At 41.2% G+C, this 21,692-nt stretch overlaps 2 long non-coding RNA genes across 2 annotated transcripts in view; one reads left to right on the forward strand and one right to left on the reverse strand.

The window, feature by feature from the left end:
* LOC108536699 (uncharacterized) overlaps positions 1 to 21,692 on the forward strand; it is a 90,748-nt gene that overhangs the window by 52,823 nt on the left and 16,233 nt on the right. The window contains exon 2 of the long non-coding RNA XR_001887595.1: positions 16,481 to 16,552. This is a non-coding gene — a long non-coding RNA (uncharacterized LOC108536699). The remainder of the gene's footprint in view (positions 1 to 16,480; positions 16,553 to 21,692) is intronic.
* On the reverse strand, positions 14,803 to 16,652 carry LOC108536701 (uncharacterized). The gene is made up of 3 exons (XR_001887597.1): positions 16,595 to 16,652; positions 16,198 to 16,333; positions 14,803 to 14,890 (listed from the first exon to the last, which is right to left on the reverse strand). It is a non-coding gene; the product is annotated as an uncharacterized LOC108536701 (long non-coding RNA).

Here is a 21,692-nt window from a genome sequence, read left to right on the forward strand (position 1 = left end):
TTCCTTTGGATGGGGAGAGGCTCTCTGATTTTTAGAATTTTCAGCTTTTCTGCACTGCTTTTTCCCATCTTTGTGGTTTTATCTACCTTTAGTCTTTGATGATGGTGACGTCCTGATGGGGTTTTGGTGTGGGTGTCCTTTCTGTTTGTTAGTTTTCCTTCTAACAGTCAGGACCCTCAGCTGCAGGTCTGTTGGAGTTTGCTTGAGGTCCACTCCAGACCCTGTTTGCCTGGGTATCAGCAGTGGAGGCTGGAGAAGAGTGAATACTGCTGAACAGCAAATGTTGCTGCCTGATCATTCCTCTGGAAGCTTCGTCTCAGAGGGGTACTTGGCCGTGTGAGGTGTGAGGTGTCAGTCTGCCCCTAGTGGGGTGTGTTTCACAGTTAGGCTACTTGGGGGTCAGGGACCCACTTGAGCAGGAAGTCTGTCCATTCTCAGATCTCAAACTCCATGCTGGGAGAACCACTATTCTCTTCAAAGCTGTCAGACAGGGACATTTAAATCTGCAGATGTTTCTGCTGCCTTTTGTTTGACTACACCCTGTCCCCAGAGGTGGAGTCTACAGAGGCAGGCAGGCCTACTTGAGCTGCAGTGGGCTCCACCCAGTTTGAGCTTCCCGGCCTCTTTGTTTACCTACTCAAGTCTCAGCAATGGTGGGCACCCCTCCCCCAGCCTCGCTGTCGCCTTGCAGTTAGATCTCAGACTGCTGTGCTAGCAATGAGGGAGGCTCCATGGGCATGGGACTCTCTGAGCCAGGCATGGGGTACGATCTTCTGGTGTGCCGTTTGCTAAGACCCCTGGTAAAGCGCAGTATTAGGGTGGGAGTGACCTGATTTTCCAGGTGTTATGTATCATGGTTTCCCTTGGCTAGGAAAGGGAATTCCTTTCCCCATTTTACTTCCCAGGTGAGGTGATGCCTTGCCCTGCTTCGGCTCTCACTCAGTGGGCTGCACCCACTGTCCTGCACCCACTGTCTGACACGCCCCAGTGAGATGAACCCAGTACCTCAGTTGAAAATCACTCATCTTCTGTGGCACTCACGCTGGGAGCTGGAGGCTGGAGCTGTTCCTATTCGGCCATCTTGGAACCGCCCCTCTACCTGCTCATTTTTGTAAGCTCTATTCTTCTTCTTTTAATTGGAAGTGTATATAATAATACTGACGTTCTGCTCTGTTATCATAACTCTTACAGTTGTTTGGTCTTAGTTCTGTGTTTAAATTTATTTATTGATAGATCACTCCAAATGTACTGGGCAGAATGTTCACAATTAATTGTTCAGGTGTTTATTTCCAATCTGTTTTTATACACACATTTACAAAACTGGAATCATATCATATTTGAAATTTGGCAACTATTGATACCTTCAAAGTGCTGATTAAACAACTGTCAGATTAAAGACACATTAAAACAACTGTCAGATTAATTGAAGATAGATTAAAACAACTGTCAACTTAGAACTATATACCCAGCAAAACTATCTTTCAAGAATGAGAGTACAATAAAGACACTTTCAAATAAACAAAAATGAGATTCTTTATAGCAGCAGTCCTCTATTAAAGAGATTTCTAAAATATAAATTTTAGGAATAAGGAAAATGACACTAGTGGGGGAAGTCTGAGATGAAAGGAAAAAAGGAAAACAAAGAAATTGATATACACAGAGGTGAACCTAAACTAATAATTCTATTAAAAATGAGTGAACACTTCCCAACTTATCTATGAGGTCTGGTATGACCTTGATATCTATGTCAGATAAGGGCAATATTAAAAAGAAAATTATATTCCTATCAATATCCTAATGCCATTTTGCAGAAATAGAAAATCTATTCTAAAAGTCACATGGAATCTCAAATGACCCTGAATAAGCAAAATAATTTTGAAAAGAGCAAAGTTGGGCCNACCCTGAATAAGCAAAATAATTTTGAAAAAGAGCAAAGTTGGGCCGGGTGCGGTGGCTCATGCCTGTAATCCCAGCACTTTGGGAGGCCGAGGCAGGCGGATCACAAGGTCAGGAGATCGAGACTACCCTGGCTAACACGGTGAAACCCTGTCTCTACTAAAATACAAAAAAATTAGCTGAGCGTGGTGGCTGGCGCCTGTAGTCCCAAATACTCAGGAGGCTGAGGCAGGAGAATGACGTGAACCCAGGAGGCAGAGCTTGCAGTGAGCCAAGATTGTGCCACTGCACTCCAGCCTGGGCGACAGAGCGAGACTCTGTCTCAAAAAAAAAAAAAAAAAAAGAGCAAAGTTGGAGACCTCACTCTTCCTGATTCCAAATAGAGCTACCATAAACAAAATATATGTTATTGGCATAAAGACAGGCATATAGAACAATGGAACAGAATCAAAAGACCTGAAATAAACCCTTGTGTGTGTGATTAAACAATTTTTGACAAGGGTGCCAAGACCACTCAGTGAGAAAAGAATAGTTTCTTCAACAAATGGCATTGGGAACCCTGGATATCCACATGCAATAGAATGAAGTTGGGCCCTTACCTTACACCATGTACAAAAATTAACTCAAAATAGATTAAAAGTAAGATCTAAAACTATAAAACTCCCAGAAAAAAACATGGGAGAATAAAGAAAATAAAACATAAGGGAAAAGCTTCATGACATTGGATCTAGCAATGATTTCTTGAATATGACACCAAAAGCACAGGCAATAAAAGCAAAAATAGACAAATGGGACTACCCCAAACTTAAAAACTTCTACACATCAAGGGAAACAATCAACAGAATCTCTCTCTATATACAGCATGGGAGAAGATATTTTCAAATCATATATCTGATAAGGCATTAATACCCAGAATATATAAAGAACTCCTACAACTGAACAACAAATAATCCTATTTAAACATGGGCAAAGGATTTGAACAGATAATTCTCCAAATGGCCAATGAGTAAATCAAAAGACGTTCAACATCACTAATCATTAGAGAAATGCAAATTAAAACCATAATGAGATATCATCTCACACTCATTAGGATGGTCACTATTAAAAAAACAGAAAGTAATGAGTGTTGATAAGGATGTGGAGAAATTGGAACACTCATGCACTGTTGGTGAGAATGTAAAATGGTGTAGCCACTATGAAAAACAATATGGAGGCTCCTCAAAAATAAAACATAGAATTACCACATGATCCAGCAATCCCACTACTGCATGCAAAGCCGAAATAACTGAAAGTAGGATCTCAAAGAAGACTTTGCACACCTGTGTTCATTGCAGCATTAGTCACAATAGCCAAAAGGTAGAAGCAACCCAAACATCCATTGGCAGATGAATGAACAAAGAAGATATGGTCTATCCATACAGTAGAATATTATTCTGTCTTTAAAAAGAAAGAAATCCTGACGCATGCTAGAACATGGATGAACCCTAGGACATTATGAAACAAGCATAATATGAAGTGTCTAAAGTAGTCGAATTCATAGAAACAGAAAATAGAATGGTTGTTTTCCAGGAACTAAGAGGAGGACAAAAAGGGAGTTGTTGTTCAATAGATAGAAAGTTTCAGTTTTGCAAGATGAAAACAGTTCTGGAGATCATTGCAAAATATATGAATATAGTTCATACTACTGAACGGTACACTTAAGAATGCTAAAATTTTATGGTTTTTTTTTTTTTTTTTTTGAGACGGAGTCTCACTCTGTCATCCAAGCTGGAGTGCAGTGGCACAATCTTGGCTCACTGCAAGCTCGGCCTCATGGGTTCACGCCATTCTCCTGCCTTAGCCTCCCAAACAGGCGCCCGCCACCATGCCCAGCTAATTTTTTTGTATTTTTAGTAGAGATGGGGTTTCACCTTGTTAGCCAGGATGGTCTCAATCTCCTGACCTCATGATCTGCCTGCCTCAGCCTTCCAAAGTGCTGGGATTATAGGCATGAGCAACCACACCCGGCCTATGTATTGTTTTACAACGAAAATTTTAAAAAAATAATTATAGGCCAAGCTCTTTCGTAAATACAGCTGCAGACATACCAAACAAAATATTACTAAGCTAAATACAGTTTATAAAAAAGATCACGTGCCATGAGCAACTTTGGCTTCTCCCAGGAATATAAAGACACTTAACTTGGGAAATCTAAAAACATAATCCCTACATTGCAAAATTAAAGGGGAAAAAATCACATCATCACCTCGTAGATGCAAAATGTAACCTGCATCAGTCTCCTTATTACCTCTCTAGCTCCATCTCCTGCTACTCTTTCCCTGATTTCTTCAGTGCCAGGCATGCTAGTCTTGTTGCTGTTTCTTAAGTCATGCACATTCTCACCTCCATCTTTGCACCTGCTATCCCTCTGTCTGGAATGCTTTCCTGATGCATATGTGCCTAACCTGCTTCTCTGGCTACTTCAAGCATTTGCTCTAATAGTGCCTTCTCAAGACCTTCCCTTGCCACCCTATTTGAAACTGCATCTCCCAGCCCCAGCACTTCCACCCCCTTCCCTTGCTTCAGTTTTTTCCATAGCATTTATCACCTGCTAGTACACTGTATTTATTTATTGTATTTTCCTCCACCACACTGCAAGCTCTATGAGGGCAGGACTTTTTGTCTGTTTTGTTTGGAGAGGAATCCCTGGTGCTTAGACAAGTACTCAATAAATATTTATTGCATGAATGCATAAAAGATAAAGTCTTTTGGAAAAACAGAAACAGAACAGACTTGATTTTCTGGATAAAGGATATCATTACCAAAATCCTTCAATAAACGTCATGGCTAATGATGAAATGTTAAATACTTTCTCTTGAAAATTATGAATAAGTTAAAAATGCCCAATATCCCTGCTTCTATTAAAGGTTTTACTAGGGAGTTCTAGCCACTATAGGCAAATGAAGGAGAAAATGGGATTAGGGGAAACAAATTTATCTTTATTCAGAAATATGATTATTCATATATAAAACCCCTTAAAGTTAGAGATAATTCAAATAAATTATTAGAATTAATAAGAGGGTGGAATAAAAGATGAATGTAAAATCAATCATATTTTATGTATCAACAACAGAAAGATGATTTAAGAAAAAATACCATTCACAATGACAAAATGCATCTGTGAAATCTTCAAAAGATAGGCAACAACTTTATAGAGAAAATTTAATGAAAATTTTCAACTAAATGCAGGACATACCATGTTTATGATTAGGAAGACTCACTATTGTACATTGACATATATATTTAATGCAATTCCAATCAAAATCCCAACAGTGCTTTTTGATATATTCGATAATCCAATTCTAAAATTTTTATGGAAGAGCAGAATCCCAAAAATAACCAAGACACTCTTGAAGATGCTTAAGATGCTGAGCTAGCCCAAACAATATTGTCACCAAGCACAAAGCTAGAGTAATGAAAAGAGTGTGGTACTGGCATTCGTGTAGACAATTTAAAAATGAAATAGAAAAAGTGTTAGGAGCAAAGCTTAACATAGGCTATGTAGATTCTTGAAATACAATAGCCGTGGCATGGTGGATCAACTGGGTATCTAAAAAAATATAATTGAATCTCAGTCTCACCTACTCTATACGACATTCAATTCCTGATTATTTTATTTTTATTTTTTAACTTTTTTTTGGAGACGAGAGTCTCACTCTGTTGTCCAGAGTAGAGTGCAGTGGTGCAATCTCGGCTCACTGCAAACTCCACCTCCCAAGTTCAAATGATTCTCCTGCCTTAGCCTCTTGAATAGCTGGGATTTCCGGCACCCCCCTCATACCTGGCTAATTTTTGTATTTTTAATAGAGACGGGGTTTCACCATGTTGCCCAGGCTGGTCTCAGGCATGGGCAGGCGCCTGTAATGCCAGCTACTCAGCAGCCTGAAGCACAAGAATTGATTGAACCCAGGAGGTGGAGGTTGCAGTGAGCCAAGATCGCACCACTGCACTCCAGCCTGGGTGACAGAGCAGGACTCTGTCTCAATAAATAAAATGCTGCTAGTAATAAAATTTTTTGTTTGTTTTACTTATTTTTATTTTTTATTGTTGTTAATTTCATTGGGTATTGTAGGAGGATGATTCTACGATACAGTTTCACTTGGCCTTCTTTACTTAGATGTCTCCCGTAGCCCCAGTATTAACATTCTGATGTTGGGTCACACATCTCTAGAACCTGCCAATACTGATTAGTGTTTTTAACCCTATTATTCTAATAGAAACTCTATTAGAGACAAATACAGGCACATTTCTCTATCACATATTGTCAGGTTGAGACCAAAATAGAATGAATTGGGAAAAGAAATATATGCGTTTACTTAAGTCTATTCTTAACAACAATACGGAATGTTGGAACGTTGCCTTTGAAGCTCCCCTGAGGAGTACACACAATCCATTTTATAATCGTTCTTAAGGATCATTATTTCAAGTCCTCTGTTGATCTGGCCCAACCCTAAGTGTCCTTGTTTTATAAGTATCTGGAGTTACGAGATTTTGAATTAATAAATTAGTGTTCATTGGGTACCTACTATGTGCTCAACTCTGCACCCAGTGCTATGGGAGAGGCTCTGTACTCAGTGCCATGAAGGACTAACGAAAAGTATTTGACAGTCTCTGACCTTCTAGAATCTACCAGTTGGGGAGATAAGGTGTATTTGCCCAAAACAGTGTAAAACAGTTCAAAACAGGAGATAAATGCTCCACTCTGGGCTCAGACTCTGTCTAAAGGTTTGATTAGGCTGATTAAATCCATTGGGAAGGCCCTGAGAGGTCATTTTGTCCAACTTCCCACATTGAAGCACTCATCATAAATGTCTATTTGTTGAGCAGCCATTGCCGGTCATTAACTGATAACTGCAACTGACACTTTAAAAATGGGAAATTATTGGGCTCTTTGTGTGTGAAAGGTTTTTGAACTACCTATTAAGTCAACCAGTTTTCCCTCAGAAGCTTATAAAACTGTCATTTTGAGTCACACTGAGTCAGCACAGGCCCCTGGTGCAGGGGGACAAAAGTTAACTTATGTTGAGCAAGAGGTTGGCTGCGCCAAGTCCCACTACCCTTCTAGCTTCTCTAAAACTTAACATGTACCTGTCTTCCATGAATCAAAGTCGATATTTTTCAACATAAATTCCAGCATATGTGGCAATCCAGTGTAAAAAAAAGTATGGAACCAGCCCTGGGTTCAGAATCTAGCTCCGCATTTTCTAGCTCTGTGACTTTGTTCCTCAAGTTTCTTATAAGCAAAATGGAGCTAGGAAGACCTGAGGGTTGTCCTGGAGATTCGCGTAGTAGTGTAGGGAGACCACAGGGCACTGAGCATGTACTGGGTAACTATTAGTGCGCTTGCCTTCTTTTGTTTTTGTTTGTTTTTAAAGACAGAGTCTTGCTCTATCTCCCAGGCTGGAGTGCAGTGGTGCAATCATGATCATAATTCACTGCAGCCCTGAACTCCTGGGCTCAAGCACTCCTCCTGCCTCAGCCTCCTGAGTAGCTAGGACTACAGGCACACACCACCATGCCCAGCTAATTGGTTGCCCCAGCTGGTCTTGAACTCCTGCATTCAAGCAATCCTCCCAACTTGACCTTCCAAAGCACTGGGATTCCAGACATGAGCCACTGCACCCAACTTCCTCCCTTCTTTATATGAGAAATTTTCTACATCTATAGCCATAATGGGCCCACAAATTTTAGAATTCATTTATTCAGTATTCATTCTAGGATTTCATTCATTAAGCATTTCTAAAACCTTTGCTGAATCCATGATATTGTAGCGATATAGAAGGTAGAGAGAGAGAGAATTATGAAATTAATGAGGGCTTTATGAAGGATATAAAAAAACGGAGCTGAATCTTAACAAATATTCAGGCTTTGGGTAGGCTGCAAAGAAAGGAGAGAACAAGGTTGAGCTAGGGCCTACATGAGCAAAGTTGAGGAGTGGGAATGAACGTGTCATTCCCTAGCGTATCAGTCCATTTTCATGCTGCTGATAAAGACATACCTGAGACTGCATAATTTATAAAGAAAAAGGTGTTTAATAGACTCACAGTTCTACATGACTGGGGAGGCCTCACAATCATGGCAAAGGGTGGAAATCACGTCTTACATGGCGGCAGGCAAGAGAGAATGAGAGCCAAGTGAAAGGGGAAACCCCTTATCAAACCATCAGATCTCATGAGACTTATTCATTACCACGAGAACAGTATGGGGGAAACCACCCCCGGGATTCAATGATCTCCCACTGCATCCCTCCCACAACATGTAGGAATTATGAGAGCTACAATTCAAGATGAGATTTGGGTGGGGACACAGCCAAACCATATCACATGGTCTAAGGAGGCAGATAATCTGACTCTAGCAAGAAGCTGTATGGCAGATGCACCTGACAGCAACAACTGAAGCACACCCTAAGAATGACCCTATGGTCTGAGAAGAGTGTCTGTTCAGAGTTCCCAGCTAAGGAATCTGGGAGTGGTCAACCTGGAGATTCACTATCTCTATGAAAGGCATCCAAACACCCAGTCCATCCCTTAGAAGGCAGGCCATGCAGGGGATGGAGGCCTTTTTTGGGGGGGGTTAAATGTAGGTTGCTAGGTAAAACATGCTGAGTGAAAATTGCTATATAAACTGTATGCTTTCTACAAGCAGTAGCAGTTCTCCTATCCAGCCTGCCACACTGGACAACCCCTGTGTAAGTCTTCAGTAAACCTCATGTCCCATGCTGGCTCCAGGTCTCTTCTTCAGCCTATTGGAGTCAATAGTGGTTGACAGAAGCAAGGCAAAGGAGTAATCATTTTTGAGAACGTGCTGTGTGCCAAGCACCTTTGTGGGCTCATTTAGGCAAATTATCGCACACAGTCCTCCCAACAAGTCTATGAAGTGGATATATGTATCCATTCCACAATTATTTATTGAGTGGTTATAACTTTATTTACAAGAAGTTAGAAGAAGTTAAACTTGCTAGAGGCCATGCAGTCAACAAGTAGTAGAACTAGAATCCACACTCAGAGCTGCCTGCACCAAGCTTATGGTTCCTCCATCTATGAGTTGCCGACTCCATACGAGGAATAGTGTATAACAATTAGAGCATATATTAGGGTTCTTCAGAGAGACAGAACCAACAGAACCAATAGGAGATACATATATCTAGAGAGAGAGAAAGAGAGATGATAAGGTATTGTCTCACATGATTATAGAGGCCGAGAAGTCCCATGATCTGCCATCTGCAGCTGGAGACCTAGCAAAGTCAGTGACGCAGTTTGAAGGCCTCCTGAGAGCCAAAGCCCTAATGCTGCAGACTCCAGTCCAAGTCTGAGGGCCTGAGAACTAGGAGTGCCAAAGGCAAGAAGAAATGAATGTTCCAGCTCATGCAGTCAGGGAATGAATTTCACCTTCGTTATCCTTTTTGTTCCAAGCCTTCAACAGACTGGATGATGTTCATGCACTGGGGAGGGCTAACTGCTTTCCTCAGTCTACCAATTTAAATGCTGACCTCTTTTGGAAACACCCCCATGGACACACCCAGAAAGAATTTTAACCAGATGTTTGGGCATCCCACGGCCCAGTAAAGGTGACACAGAAAATTAACCATCACAGGGTATATTACAGTGGACTAGAAACCCAGAGATGAGTCTATAATTTTTGCTGCAGACAGAAGCCATTGAATGTCCAGGTAAATAGTAGGTGGTTATTCCAGTGCCCTCTTAATTGAATTATAAGTGCACTAGCTAGCCATGTACAGGTACCTCACGGATCAATGATTATAAAAATGGTAAGATACAGTTTCCATTCATCCAGATTAAAGGTGACATGGCAATGAAATGCCCAGTCCTATATTGCATCCTGTATTGGCAGAAAGAGAAATGTTTTATAAAGCACATTATTGGACTGATTAATGAAATCGGAATAAGGATGGTAAATTTGACTAAAAATATTCTATCAATGTGAAATTTGCTGAACTTGATTACTATGTTATGGTAAAAGAATATCCCTATTCTTATGAAATAAACACTGAAATATTAATGGATAAGGGCTAAATTGAATGCCACTCATTCTCAAATGGTTCAGAAAAATTTTATGAATTTATGTATTCATATATACAGAGAGAGAGAGAGAGAGACACTATTCCTATACTTGCAACTTCTCTACAGGTTTTCAGTTATTTCCAAATAAAATATTTTAAAAAGAATGATATGATATTTATGGTCACTTCTATTTTTAAGATTTGGGAATTAGTGCCTTGATCAAACATTTAAGGTATAAGGATAAATTACTTTTGAAATAAAATCTAGTATAATACATTTTTCTTCTTTAAAAAAAATCAAATGTGTCCAGGATGAAGAAAGAAAGAGGAATTTAATGAGCACCTATTGTGTTCTAGGCCCTTCACAAAATGTTCTCACTTAATCCTCAAAACAAGCCTTCAGAGTGGATTTAATCCCCATTTTTGAAATCACAAAACTAGGTTCAAAGAACTCAAAGTTTCTAAGGTAAGTGGTGGAAACTGCATTTGAATCCAGGTTTATTTAACATTCATAATGTCAAATTGAATGCTCATCACTAAATATTTATAAGGTATGAGAATATCACAATCATCTGATTATTCATATGTAAAATGAAAGTGCATTTGTATAAAACATATTACCTTTGATATTGAACAAATGCTGGACAATATCCACCTTTTTCCTGGATTATTCTAAAGTCATAGTCAGGATTATTTGCCACTGTTTAACAAGTCCCTTGTGAAGCTTTGATGAACGAGGTAAATCACCAACTAAAGAAGCTGAATCACAAAACCAAGGGAGTAGACGCTCCAGCAGAAACTCCCAGCAGGAACCTCACCTGCTAATGGGTGGCTCATCCATCCATTAGATCCCAACCATTACTCTGCATCACACACATGTGCACATGCACACATGTGGACGTGCATGCATACACAACACACTCCATGTGTACTGCATTTAGTCCCTTACTCCCTGTATTCATCAGGGCTTCAGAGAAACTGAACCAATAGAATATCTATAGATCTATAGAAAGATTTATTATGAGGGCTTGATTCACACAATCACGGAAGCCAAAAAGTCCCATGATTTGCCATCTGCAAGCTGGAGGCCTAAGAAAGCCAGTAGTATCCTTCTAGTCCAAGCACAAAGGCTGAGAACCAGGAAGCTGACAGTGTAAGTCCCAGTCTGAGTGTGAAAACCCCCAAACCAGGAGTGCTGATAGCCAGGGGCAGGAAGAGATGGACGTCCCAGGTCCAGAAGAGAAAATGATTTCCTCCTTCCTCTGCCTTTTTGTTCTATTTTAGCCCATAATAGACTGGATACAGACCACCCATATCCAGTGGGTGGGTCTTCTTTACTCCATCTACTGAGTAAAATGATAATCTCTTCCAGAAGCACCCTCAACAGACATGCCCAGAAACAATGTGTTACCAGCTATCTGGGCATCCCTTGGCCCAGTTGACTTGACACATAGAAATCAACCATCACACAGCCTACCCACCCAAACCTATACACTCCTAACTGGAGACACTGTCCTTCCCACACCATCAGCACCTGTTATCGAGGGCCATGGGAGCTTAGGCCACAGTGACTCAGGACCACCCAGAGTCCCATCTCCACAGGTAATTTCAGCCAACAATGCACTTCACTGATTCAATTTCCTTTGTTGCTTTCTCCACTGTGATTCCAAACGGACTTAAATGATGTTAAACCAGGCTAAGAGTGTGTTTGGAGGGAAGATAGAATAGAATTGAATGTAAGAAGTGTCAATTATCACAGACTTGAGTTCATCTTTTCCCTGCCATGGTGGCATTTGAAATTTTTCTATTACTCATTTAGATTCCAATCTCTGAGCTTCCCTCTTCTTTCTTCCAGCTTCTAAGTCAAAGAGATTTTTCTCAGCAAAATAACCCTTCAGTTACTACCAGGGACAGACTGGTATGTGGGCTAAAACAGATGTATAAGACAAGCTTTACAGGCATTTTAAAGGGTTCAGTGTCAAGATAAAATTTATCTAATGCAGCATTTCCTCTCAAGTGCAATTTATTATCCCTTAGATGTTGAACCCCTTATAAATATTAGATTTCCTTTTTTCACAAACCCTGTATGTTATTTTACCCTTGGTTCAGGACGGGTTTTGAAATTAGATTGACTCGTTTCATTTCTGCCTGTCAATTCCCTTTCTTTACTTCCTATTCTAATTTTTTTTCCCTTTGCCTTGAAATTCAATGTATCTGCTAACACTTTGAAAAACAATGTCAATTAGAATCTGGCACTTTTGTGGAAGCTGTTTGTTCCAAAGTACCTTTCAGCCCATCCACATTCATGAAGCGCCTCCTGGTGAACCCGCATCCTAGGAAAACTGATGGTGACTGCGGAATCACCCTGTGTGTGCCCCACGTGTGACAGTATGTCTGATATCATGGAGCCTTGGCTGTGACTAAGCAAAGAAACCCAGTTGCTTCTAAAGTTATGAAGACCAATGATCGTAGAATATTAGAGCTCAAAGCTGTCATCTGTGTGAGCTGATTCTACGGTGGCAACACCAAGGAAAGGAGTGGTGGTCACAAAGCGCGATCACAGAAAAGGATGATGGGGTCTTGACCCACAGAGGACGCCAGGTCATATCACAGGAGCATGTCCAAACAGGTTGACACAGCCAGGGCCTCTTGTGGTAAGAATTAGAGACCCCAGCGCATTACCCACGGATGTCAGAGATCAGGGGGAGATGCATAAAGGCGCAGTGGGTGAGAAAAGTACACCAGAGGGTAGTTGAAGCAAATGCTGGAAATGTGCGCATGGCCTCCGCTGCTTCTGTTCTCTTTACAAGGTCTTGGAAGGGGCAGAATTCAGAGCCCTTCAGCCTGATTCCCGTGCTGAATGAGGCTCCCCCAGCAGGCAGTTCCTCATGAGGCATTCGGTGGATTCCCCAACTGAAATTAATCACTGGCTCCCAATACTCCGGCAGCACTTTGTTGCCTTATTTACAGCCCTTGAAATAATGGATGTGGAAGTGCTTTGTAAACTGAAAAGCACTGTACAAATGTCAGATGTTGGGAGCTTGGCAGGGGAGCAATAGATAATGCATCTCTTCCATTCCTGAGTCAGGGAGCGGTTGAGAGTGAGGCACCGGAGCTAGCCAGACGGAGGGCGACAGTCAGGCTGATGACGGAGAGCAGCTGGTTCAGATCACAGGCCCCCTGAACTCCCCCACACTTCGCCGAGAATTCAACGGATCCACCCAGCCAAGGCCAGTTGCATGCACACTGGAGACAGGCTAAGGAAGGAGCCTAAGCCCCTGGGGTCCCGGGTGGGGGGGGAGGCAGAGCGAAGCCGGAAAGACAGAGAGAGGAAAATGGGAAGGACGAGCACAGAGGGCTTCCTGTGCTTCATGCTGTGCACATGGTGGGCCTGGGCTGATGCTGAGGACATAGAGATAAATGAGGCCTCAGGGAGCTTATCATCTAGTAGACATTGTTAACAGTCTAAATGGGATAGCCATAGAAGCATGAGGAAGGCTGAAATTCATCCCGCCTGGGTGAGCTGGGGAAGGTTTCACAGAGCAGCTGGTAATTGAATTGGCTTTTGCAGTATGAGTAAAAGCTCACCTGATGGAGAAGAGAAGGGAAAGGAAGCAGCAGGACAAACACAGGAAAGCTCACACCCTTGTTGGAATGAAATAGACACGAATAAATGAGCACACAAAGGCATGTGAGAATACACAAATATATACCATCCTATCTGAGTTTTCTATACACCAAGATTGAAGGTCAAATTCAGACTAATATCCTTGCTTTTGGGGCCCGGCCTGGTGGCTCATGCCTGTAATTCTAGCTCTTTGGGAGGCTGAGGCAGGAGGATTGTTTGAGGCCAGGCGTTGGAGGCTGTAGTAAGCTATGATTGAGCCATTATACTCCAGCCTGGGTGACAGAGCAAGACTCTGTCTCAAAAAAAAAAAAAAAAAGACATGCTTTTTATCTTAAGAAAAAGCCAAACCATTTTGTTTTCTAATCCTGCTTACCATATTTCATGAGACTTTTGGAATCTGCTGTACTGCACAACTCAATCGGCAATAGAGAATAAGAGGAGATACTGTTCCTACTCATGTTTCTTGGAATATTAGACATTTACATAATAAACAGTAACACTTATTAAAATCTCCTTTCATCTCTTTTCTGTCCTGTTCTCCCACAGTCCAAATCTGATCAGAACCTCCCTCCCTCCTTAACAGCCCCCTCCAAAACAAATAAAACCTTTTTCAGGTAGGGGAGGGTAACGCCTCCACCTTAATCACTGTGTCCTAACTTAGATAGTTGCAACACATCTGAGATATGTGATATAGATGAGCTATGTAGATGAGAATATGAATTCCCATTCAACACATAGAGAATTTTTGGTTATTCAAGAATAAAATCCACATCCAAACATATTTCCCCCAGCTCCCGGACATTGAAAAGCAAAACATTTGGGCTGCTTTCCTCCAAGTTTTAAGTTTTTAGAATCCTCTTACATGCGTTTGTCAGAGTTATATTTTTGAGCATCTTCCTTGGTCCTAGGGAATGGAATTGCGTCCATCTGTTATCTGAACTTAAGCTTTCCCAAAGCCTAAGGACGGTCCTTGCCTATAAACTCCAAGATGTCATTTTCTCTAACTGTTCCCATCACACCCACTTCATCAGTCTCTTTCTCCAATTCTCGGGGAGCCCCAGGGCATGTGCCCTTCCCCACCTGGCCTTGTTCAGCCACTCTTGGACTATCTGTTCAACCTCATGACTCAGCCGGGCTTCACACTAGCACCCTCAGCAAACAAACACCAATTGGAACTCTTGACCAGAATATTTATAAATGTCAGCTTGTCCTCACCCTCCACGCAGCTGTTGCTTCTGTTCCCAGGAGCCCATTATTCCACATGGTTATGACTCAGAGCACTGAATTGCTTAAGAAAAAGAAAGTATCTGCAACAAAATGACAGGGAATTGATATATTTAACATAGTAAAATATAACACATGAAAAAACCATGAAGACCCTCCATTGATAAGTGGATAAACAATTCCCCAAAAATAACTATAAATGATGAACAAACTCTGATGAAATGTTCACACTGCCAAGTAATCAAAGCAATATAAATGGAAACAATGATAAGATAAAAGTTGATAACAACGATATTTAAAAGATAGTGAACAATGCCGTCAAGGCTTAGGAAGACAGATATTCTCACGCACTTCTGCTAAAGTGGAATGATCTTTGACGAAAGCAATTTCAGTGTATGTACTTCCAATTTTAAGACTCTATCATAAGGATAAAATAAGAGTAAAAATATATACACAAGGATGCTCATCGTTATTTGTATTAGCAAAAAAAAAAAAAAAAGTGATAGCCGTAACATCTATTTTTAGACAAATGGTTGAATAAATTATTATTGATTATGCTGATAAAGATTTTAATGCATAAGAAAATATATATATATATACATGTGTCATATAATTATGGAAATACAGGTAGATAAGCAGAGAAAAAAATGAAAGGGAATACACTCACATGTTAACGATTTGAGTTTAAATGATGAAACTATGGGTGATCTTTTATCTTACTTTAAGTTTCTTATGTTATTCAAATTTTCTCTAATAAGAATGTGTTATGTCTATAGTAAGGTGGAGACTTTTTTTTTTTTTTTTTTTTTGAGGTGGAGTCTCGCTCTGTCGCCCAGGCTGGAGTGCAGTGGCGCGATCTCGGCTCACTGCAAGCTCTGCCTCCCGGGTTTACGCCATTCTCCTGCCTCAGCCTCCCGAGTAGCTGGGACTACAGGCGGCCGCCACCGCGCCCGGCTAATTTTTTGTATTTTAGTAGAGACGGGGTTTCACCATGGTCTCGATCTCCTGACCTTGTGATCTGCCCGCCTCGGCCTCCCAAAGTGCTGGGATTACGGGCGTGAGCCACCGCGCCCGGCCTACATTTTTTAGAGGTATTTGAATTGGAAATCAAAAGTCCTGGTTTCTAGTCCAAGTTTTAAAATAATTATCAAGCTTTGTATAATTCATGTCATCTCTCTGAGCCTAATTTTTCTATTCCAAAAGTGTGGTGGATTTGTAATGTGTCAACTTGAGAAGAGGGAACTGGTTCCTAAAATTCGTTTCCTTGTAAATTCCCAGCTAGGGCAGGTCTCGGAGATTGGGAGGGTAGAGGTAAGGCTGCAGCCATGTGGTTCTCACCCTCAGCGGGTAGGTGCAGGGGATTAGGCAGCTCCCACACGTTGTCACTCACCTGCTGGCTAAGTTGGATCCCGTGAGACAGCAATCAGTCCTCAAGCTGCTTCCCCTTCTCTCACATCCCCATTCATCTTCTACAAGTCCCGAACCAAGTGTGTATTTACCTCTGTGATCAAGTGTGCCAGCTCCTCCTGCAGGACACCCACACCATCAAGGCCAAGGGCAACAAGAACTGACACAGGTTCAATCCATCCTTAAGGACTCCAACTCATGCCTCTGGTTACGTCTCATCCTGACTCTCCCCTGCTTTACATATATCTTCCTTGTCCACCCTGCAGGACTCAAACCCCAGGATCAAGCACTAAGAAAACAGCTATAGAGAGAATTTTCCAGTCACCTCTCACAACTGGGTAAGGTCAAATCCCTATAATTAATAATAAATAATTGCATACCTAGTGGCCATGCTTCTCCAGTAGAACCATGACTGATGTAAGAAAGACGTGGGATTTATTTATTCAAGTCCACGTTTCCATCCAGCCCTGAATTAAGACATGGGGATTTATTTATTAAAGTATAAGTTTCCTTCCAACCCTAAACTAGAGCATTTTAAAGTAAACTCAGAGTCTCTCTACATCCATAATCAATAGAAAATCCAGAGACTCGTCCACTCTACACAAAATTAACAACTCTGCTGGTTGGACAGTTCAGGGCGAGCTGCCAAGTACACATGGGTATCATCCGTCCTCCCGAGATCCCATGAAAAAGATGATGAAAAGAATTTAAAAGGTATAAACCCACAAGAGCCAAGAGAATGGCAGGAGAGCTAACAGTAGGTGAAGAGTTTTAATGGACTGCTAGAAGACATAAAGCAGATGAAGAATGATGACAAATAAAGGGAAAAGAAGGAAAGTCAGCCTGGAATATAAATGAAGGGGCTGCAGGACCTGAAAAAACTCTATACTCTGAGATAGCAGGTACCGTGGGGCACTGGTGTGAGAAGTGGTGCTGAGGAGTAATTGAAGGCCTGCAGATGGAGCATATAGACCGCCCAACCCCTAACTCCTCCCTACCACACCGCACAAATCTGCCACAACCAGGAACTTCTCCCAGCCAAAAATTGAGGACAGTTGATTTTCTCTTTTGTTTATTTTTTATTGTGATAAAATACACATAACATAAAATTTATATTCTTAACTATTTTTAAATGTGCAGTTCAGTTGTGCAGGTCAGTGTTTTGGGAGTTTCTTGGTTGTTTTTAAGATAGGGTCTTGCTCTGTCTCCTAGTGCAGTGGCACAATCATAGCTCACTGTAGCCTCCACCTCCCAGCTAAAGCAATCCTCCCACCTCAGTCTCCCAAGTAGCTGGGACTCCAAGTGTGCATCGCCAGGACTGACTAATTTTTTTTTTTTTTCTGGAGATGGGATCTCACTGTGTTGTCCAAGCTGGTCTCAAACTCCTGGCCTCAAGCAATCTCCCCTCTTCAGCCTCCCAAAGTGCTGGAATTGCATGAGTCACTGCGCCTGACCCCAGTTCAGTGTTTTAAAATATATTCATAATGTGTTTTGCAGGTTTTTTTTTTTTTGAGATGGGGTTTCTCTGTCACCCAGGCTGAAGTGCAGTGGTAGGATTACAGCTCACTATAGCCTCAAACTCCTGGACTCAAGTGATCCTCCCATCACAGCCTCTCAAGTAACTAGGACTACAAATGCATGCCACCACACCCAGATAATACATTCACAATGTTGTTGCAACCGTCACCACCACCCATTTCCTTAACTCTTTTAGTCTTGTAAAACCAAAACTCTATATCCTTTAAACAATAACTTCCCATTCCCCCCTCCCTCCAGTTGCTTTCTGTGATTTTGACAACTCTAAGTGTCTCATCTAAGTGGAATCATATAGTATTTGTCTTTTTGTGACTGACTTCTTTCACTGAGCATCAAGTTCTTAAGGTTCATCCATGTTGTAGCCTATTGCAGAAGTTTCTTCCCTTTTAGGGCTGAATAATATTTTATTGCATGTATACATCACACTTTGCTTATTCATTCATCCATTGATGGACAGTTGGGTTGCTCCCACATTTTAGCTGTTATGAATAATGCTGTTATTAACATGGGTATCCAAATATCTCTTCAAGATCCTGCTTTCAAATCTTTTGAGTATATACCCAGTGGTGGAATTGCAGGATCGTATGGTAATTCTATGTTTAGCTTTTTGAGGAACCACCATGCTGGTTTTCATGGTGGCTGCACCATTTTATATCCTCAGCAACAGTGCACAAGCATTCCAATTTCTCCACATCCTTGCTAACATTTATTATTTTCTATAGTAACCATCATAATGGATGGAGATGTTCTTAATTTTTTTAAAAATAAAGAAATTTAAGATTTTTTTTAAAAGTTATTCTTAAAGCCATCTTAGTGCTTGATCCTGGAATTTGAGTCCTGCGGGGTGGACAAGGAAGATATATGTAAAGCAGGGGAGAGTCAGGATGAGATGGAACCAGAGGCATGAGTGGCTATACAATTGCAGAAATTTAAAGAATGCAATGGAAGGATTGAAAGATAAATTTGAGAGTATCTCTTAGCATATAAGAAAAAAATATTTTAAAAATATGAGAGAAACTTTAAGAGCAAGGAATCAATCCATGTAGTCCAACATCAGATTAACAGGGATTTTGGAAAGAGATGTAGAGAGGAAGAAACTAGGAAGGAAATAATATGAAAGAATATACCAGAGTTGAAGAAGGACACAAATTGTTAAACAGAGATTCCTCTAACTAAAGGCTCAAAGGATGAAAAAAGACTTAACAAAGATTTCTCTAAGTAAAGGCTCAAAGGATGAAAAAAGACTTCTACCTAGATATGGCATTATGAAATTTCAGAATACCAGGGATAAAGAGATAGTAAACATATACAGAAAAGATAGGAAAAAAAAACAGGTTTCTTCCTAAAAGAGAACGAAGTCAGCTTGGCATCAGACTTATCAGCATCAGTGAATCGGGGATGCAAGGGAGCAAGCTCTAAAGGAAAATTATTTCCAACTTAGAATTCTATATCCAGGATGAAGGTAAAATGGACACTTCAAAGTAGGCAAGGAGTCCAAAGTTTACCTCTCATAATCCCTTTCATAGGGAGTTACCTGAAATTACAGCCCACATAACATAAGAGTACAAAATAAGAAATAAGTCATGGATCCAGGAGACCAACCAAATCCAATTCCAGAGAGCAGTGAGTAGAGATCTAGATTAGAACAGAAAGATGGTTCTGGGAATTAACAGCAACAAGAAAAGTTTGATTTAAAGTTAGAAAAAGTTGAGGCTTTGATAAAGGCAAGTACTAGAGTATTAAAAAAATCTATTTGAACTAAATGTTAGGCACAAACTCCATTGAAAGCCAGAGTAGTGATAACATTAGACCTACAGAGAATAAACCCTAGTGTAGTAATGTGCACATCAGTAAACAACATTTACATGCTTATAGTAATATAAATAACACTTCCTTTTTTTTTTTTGTTTTTTTTTTTTTGTTTTGAGGTGGAGTCTCACTCTGTTGCCCAGGCTGGAGTGCAGTGGCATAATCTTGGCTCACTGCAACCTCCATCACCTGGGTTCAAGCGATTCTCCTGCCTCAGCCTCCCAAGTAGCTGGGACTATAGGTATGCACCACCACACCCGGCTAATATTTGTATTTTTAGTAGAGATGGGGTTTTACCATATTGGTCAGGCTGTTCTCGAACTTCTGACCTCAGGTGATCCACCCGCTTCAGTCTCCCAAAGTGCTGGGATTACAGGCATGAGCCACTACACCTGGCCTAACAGTTGCTTATTGCTTATCAAATCCACATATAGAGAAATCCTGGGCAAATCTATGATGGTTACAGAATACAATGAAGGAGGTACCAACCTTGAAGTGGCAGGAATGGGGCGAGGCAGAAGGAAGGATGTGAGCAGAAGTTTCCTTGCCTTACAGAGTGAAGAATCAGGATACAGTGGACAAAATAAGACATGAAGTGTAAGGATGTTTTTACAGGCTGCACAAGTGTCCCAGAGAAGAAGAAACCAAGCATCGTGATAGAACTCTGCTGAGCCAGGCAGAAAATGAATGGTCTGATCCTCTTCCGTCATGGAAAGAAGCTTATACTGATTCATCAAGAAGCAGGGATAGAAGGTTGTTTATATTGTTGTTTATTTTAGAGACTATAAAAGTGACTAACCAAAGGAACCAAAACAGGGATGGTTGGGAAAAATGTGTTTATCTTTGGGGAGTGAGGCTGCCATGATTGGAGGACTGCCCAAGAGTGAAGGTGACAAAGGAACCAAGATCAGGAAACCAAGAAAAGAGGCCAATCCAGATCCAACGATATCGCTAGAATCCCTTGGTCAAGCTGAATACGGAAATTAATTTTTCACTATGTAAACCAATAAAGTCTGCTTTTGAATTGGGTTTCTGGAACTTGCCATTAAAAATGCCCAATACGTGGCAACTACTCCTCCCCTTTCCCTCCCACCGCACCTCCAGTTAAGGTCTTTGCCTTCTCATCTTTACAAACTTGCATTGCCAGATGCCTTGTGTATATGTTTACATAAGAAGTTCAAAGTTCCTAGCTATGCGAGTTAATAGTAGAATTATTTAATTGGATAAGTCTAAGTTTATCTAGCAATGCTGTAAGGAAGTCCAGGTGCAGTGGCTTATGCCTGAAACCCCAACACCTTGGGAGGCTGAGGCGGGAGGATCACTTGAGTCCAGAAGTTCGAGACCAGCCTGAGCAACATAGTGGAGACCCTGTCTTTAAAATTTTTTGTTTAATTAGCTGGACATGATGGCAGATGCCTGCATTTCCAACCACTCTGAAGACTGAGACAGGCGGATCACTTGAGGCCAGGAATTTGAGGCTGCAGTAAGCTATGATTTCACCATTGCATTCTAGCCTGGATGATGGAGCAAGACTCTGTTTTTAAACAGGAATAAAAATAAACAATAATTTTTTTTTGAGACTGAGTCTCTCTTTGCTGCCTTTGCTAGATTGCAGTGCTGTGACCTCAGCTCACTGCAACCTCTGCCTCCCAGGCTCAAGCAATTCTCCTGCCTCAGCCTCCTGGGTAGCTGGGATTAGAGGCACCCACCACCACACCTGGCTATTTTTTTTCTTATTTTTAGTAGAGACAGGGTTTCACCATGTTGGCCAGACTGGTCTCGAACTCCTGACATCAAGTGATCCACCTGCCTTGTCCTCCCAAAGTGCTGGGATTACAGGTGTAAAAAAATTTTTAAAGCAAGGAGGAGGCCATGGTGGGAGGATGGGTTGAGCCCAGAAGTTCAAGACCATCCTAGGCAACATGACAAAATCCTGTCTCTAAAAAATGTAAAAATTAGTCAGGCATGGTGGCGTGTGCCTGTAATGCCAGCTACTTGGAGGTTGAGGTGAGAGAATCGCCTGAGCCCAGGAGGCCAAGGCTGCATTGAGCTATGATGAAGCCACTGTACTCCAGCTTGGGTGTCGGAGTGAGACCCTGTCTCAAAAAAAAAAAAAAAAAAAAAAAAAAAAAA

Source organism: Rhinopithecus bieti, unplaced genomic scaffold (assembly GCF_001698545.2).
Source record: "Rhinopithecus bieti isolate Rb0 unplaced genomic scaffold, ASM169854v2 scaffold_13857, whole genome shotgun sequence".
Classification (NCBI taxonomy): domain Eukaryota; kingdom Metazoa; phylum Chordata; class Mammalia; order Primates; family Cercopithecidae; genus Rhinopithecus; species Rhinopithecus bieti.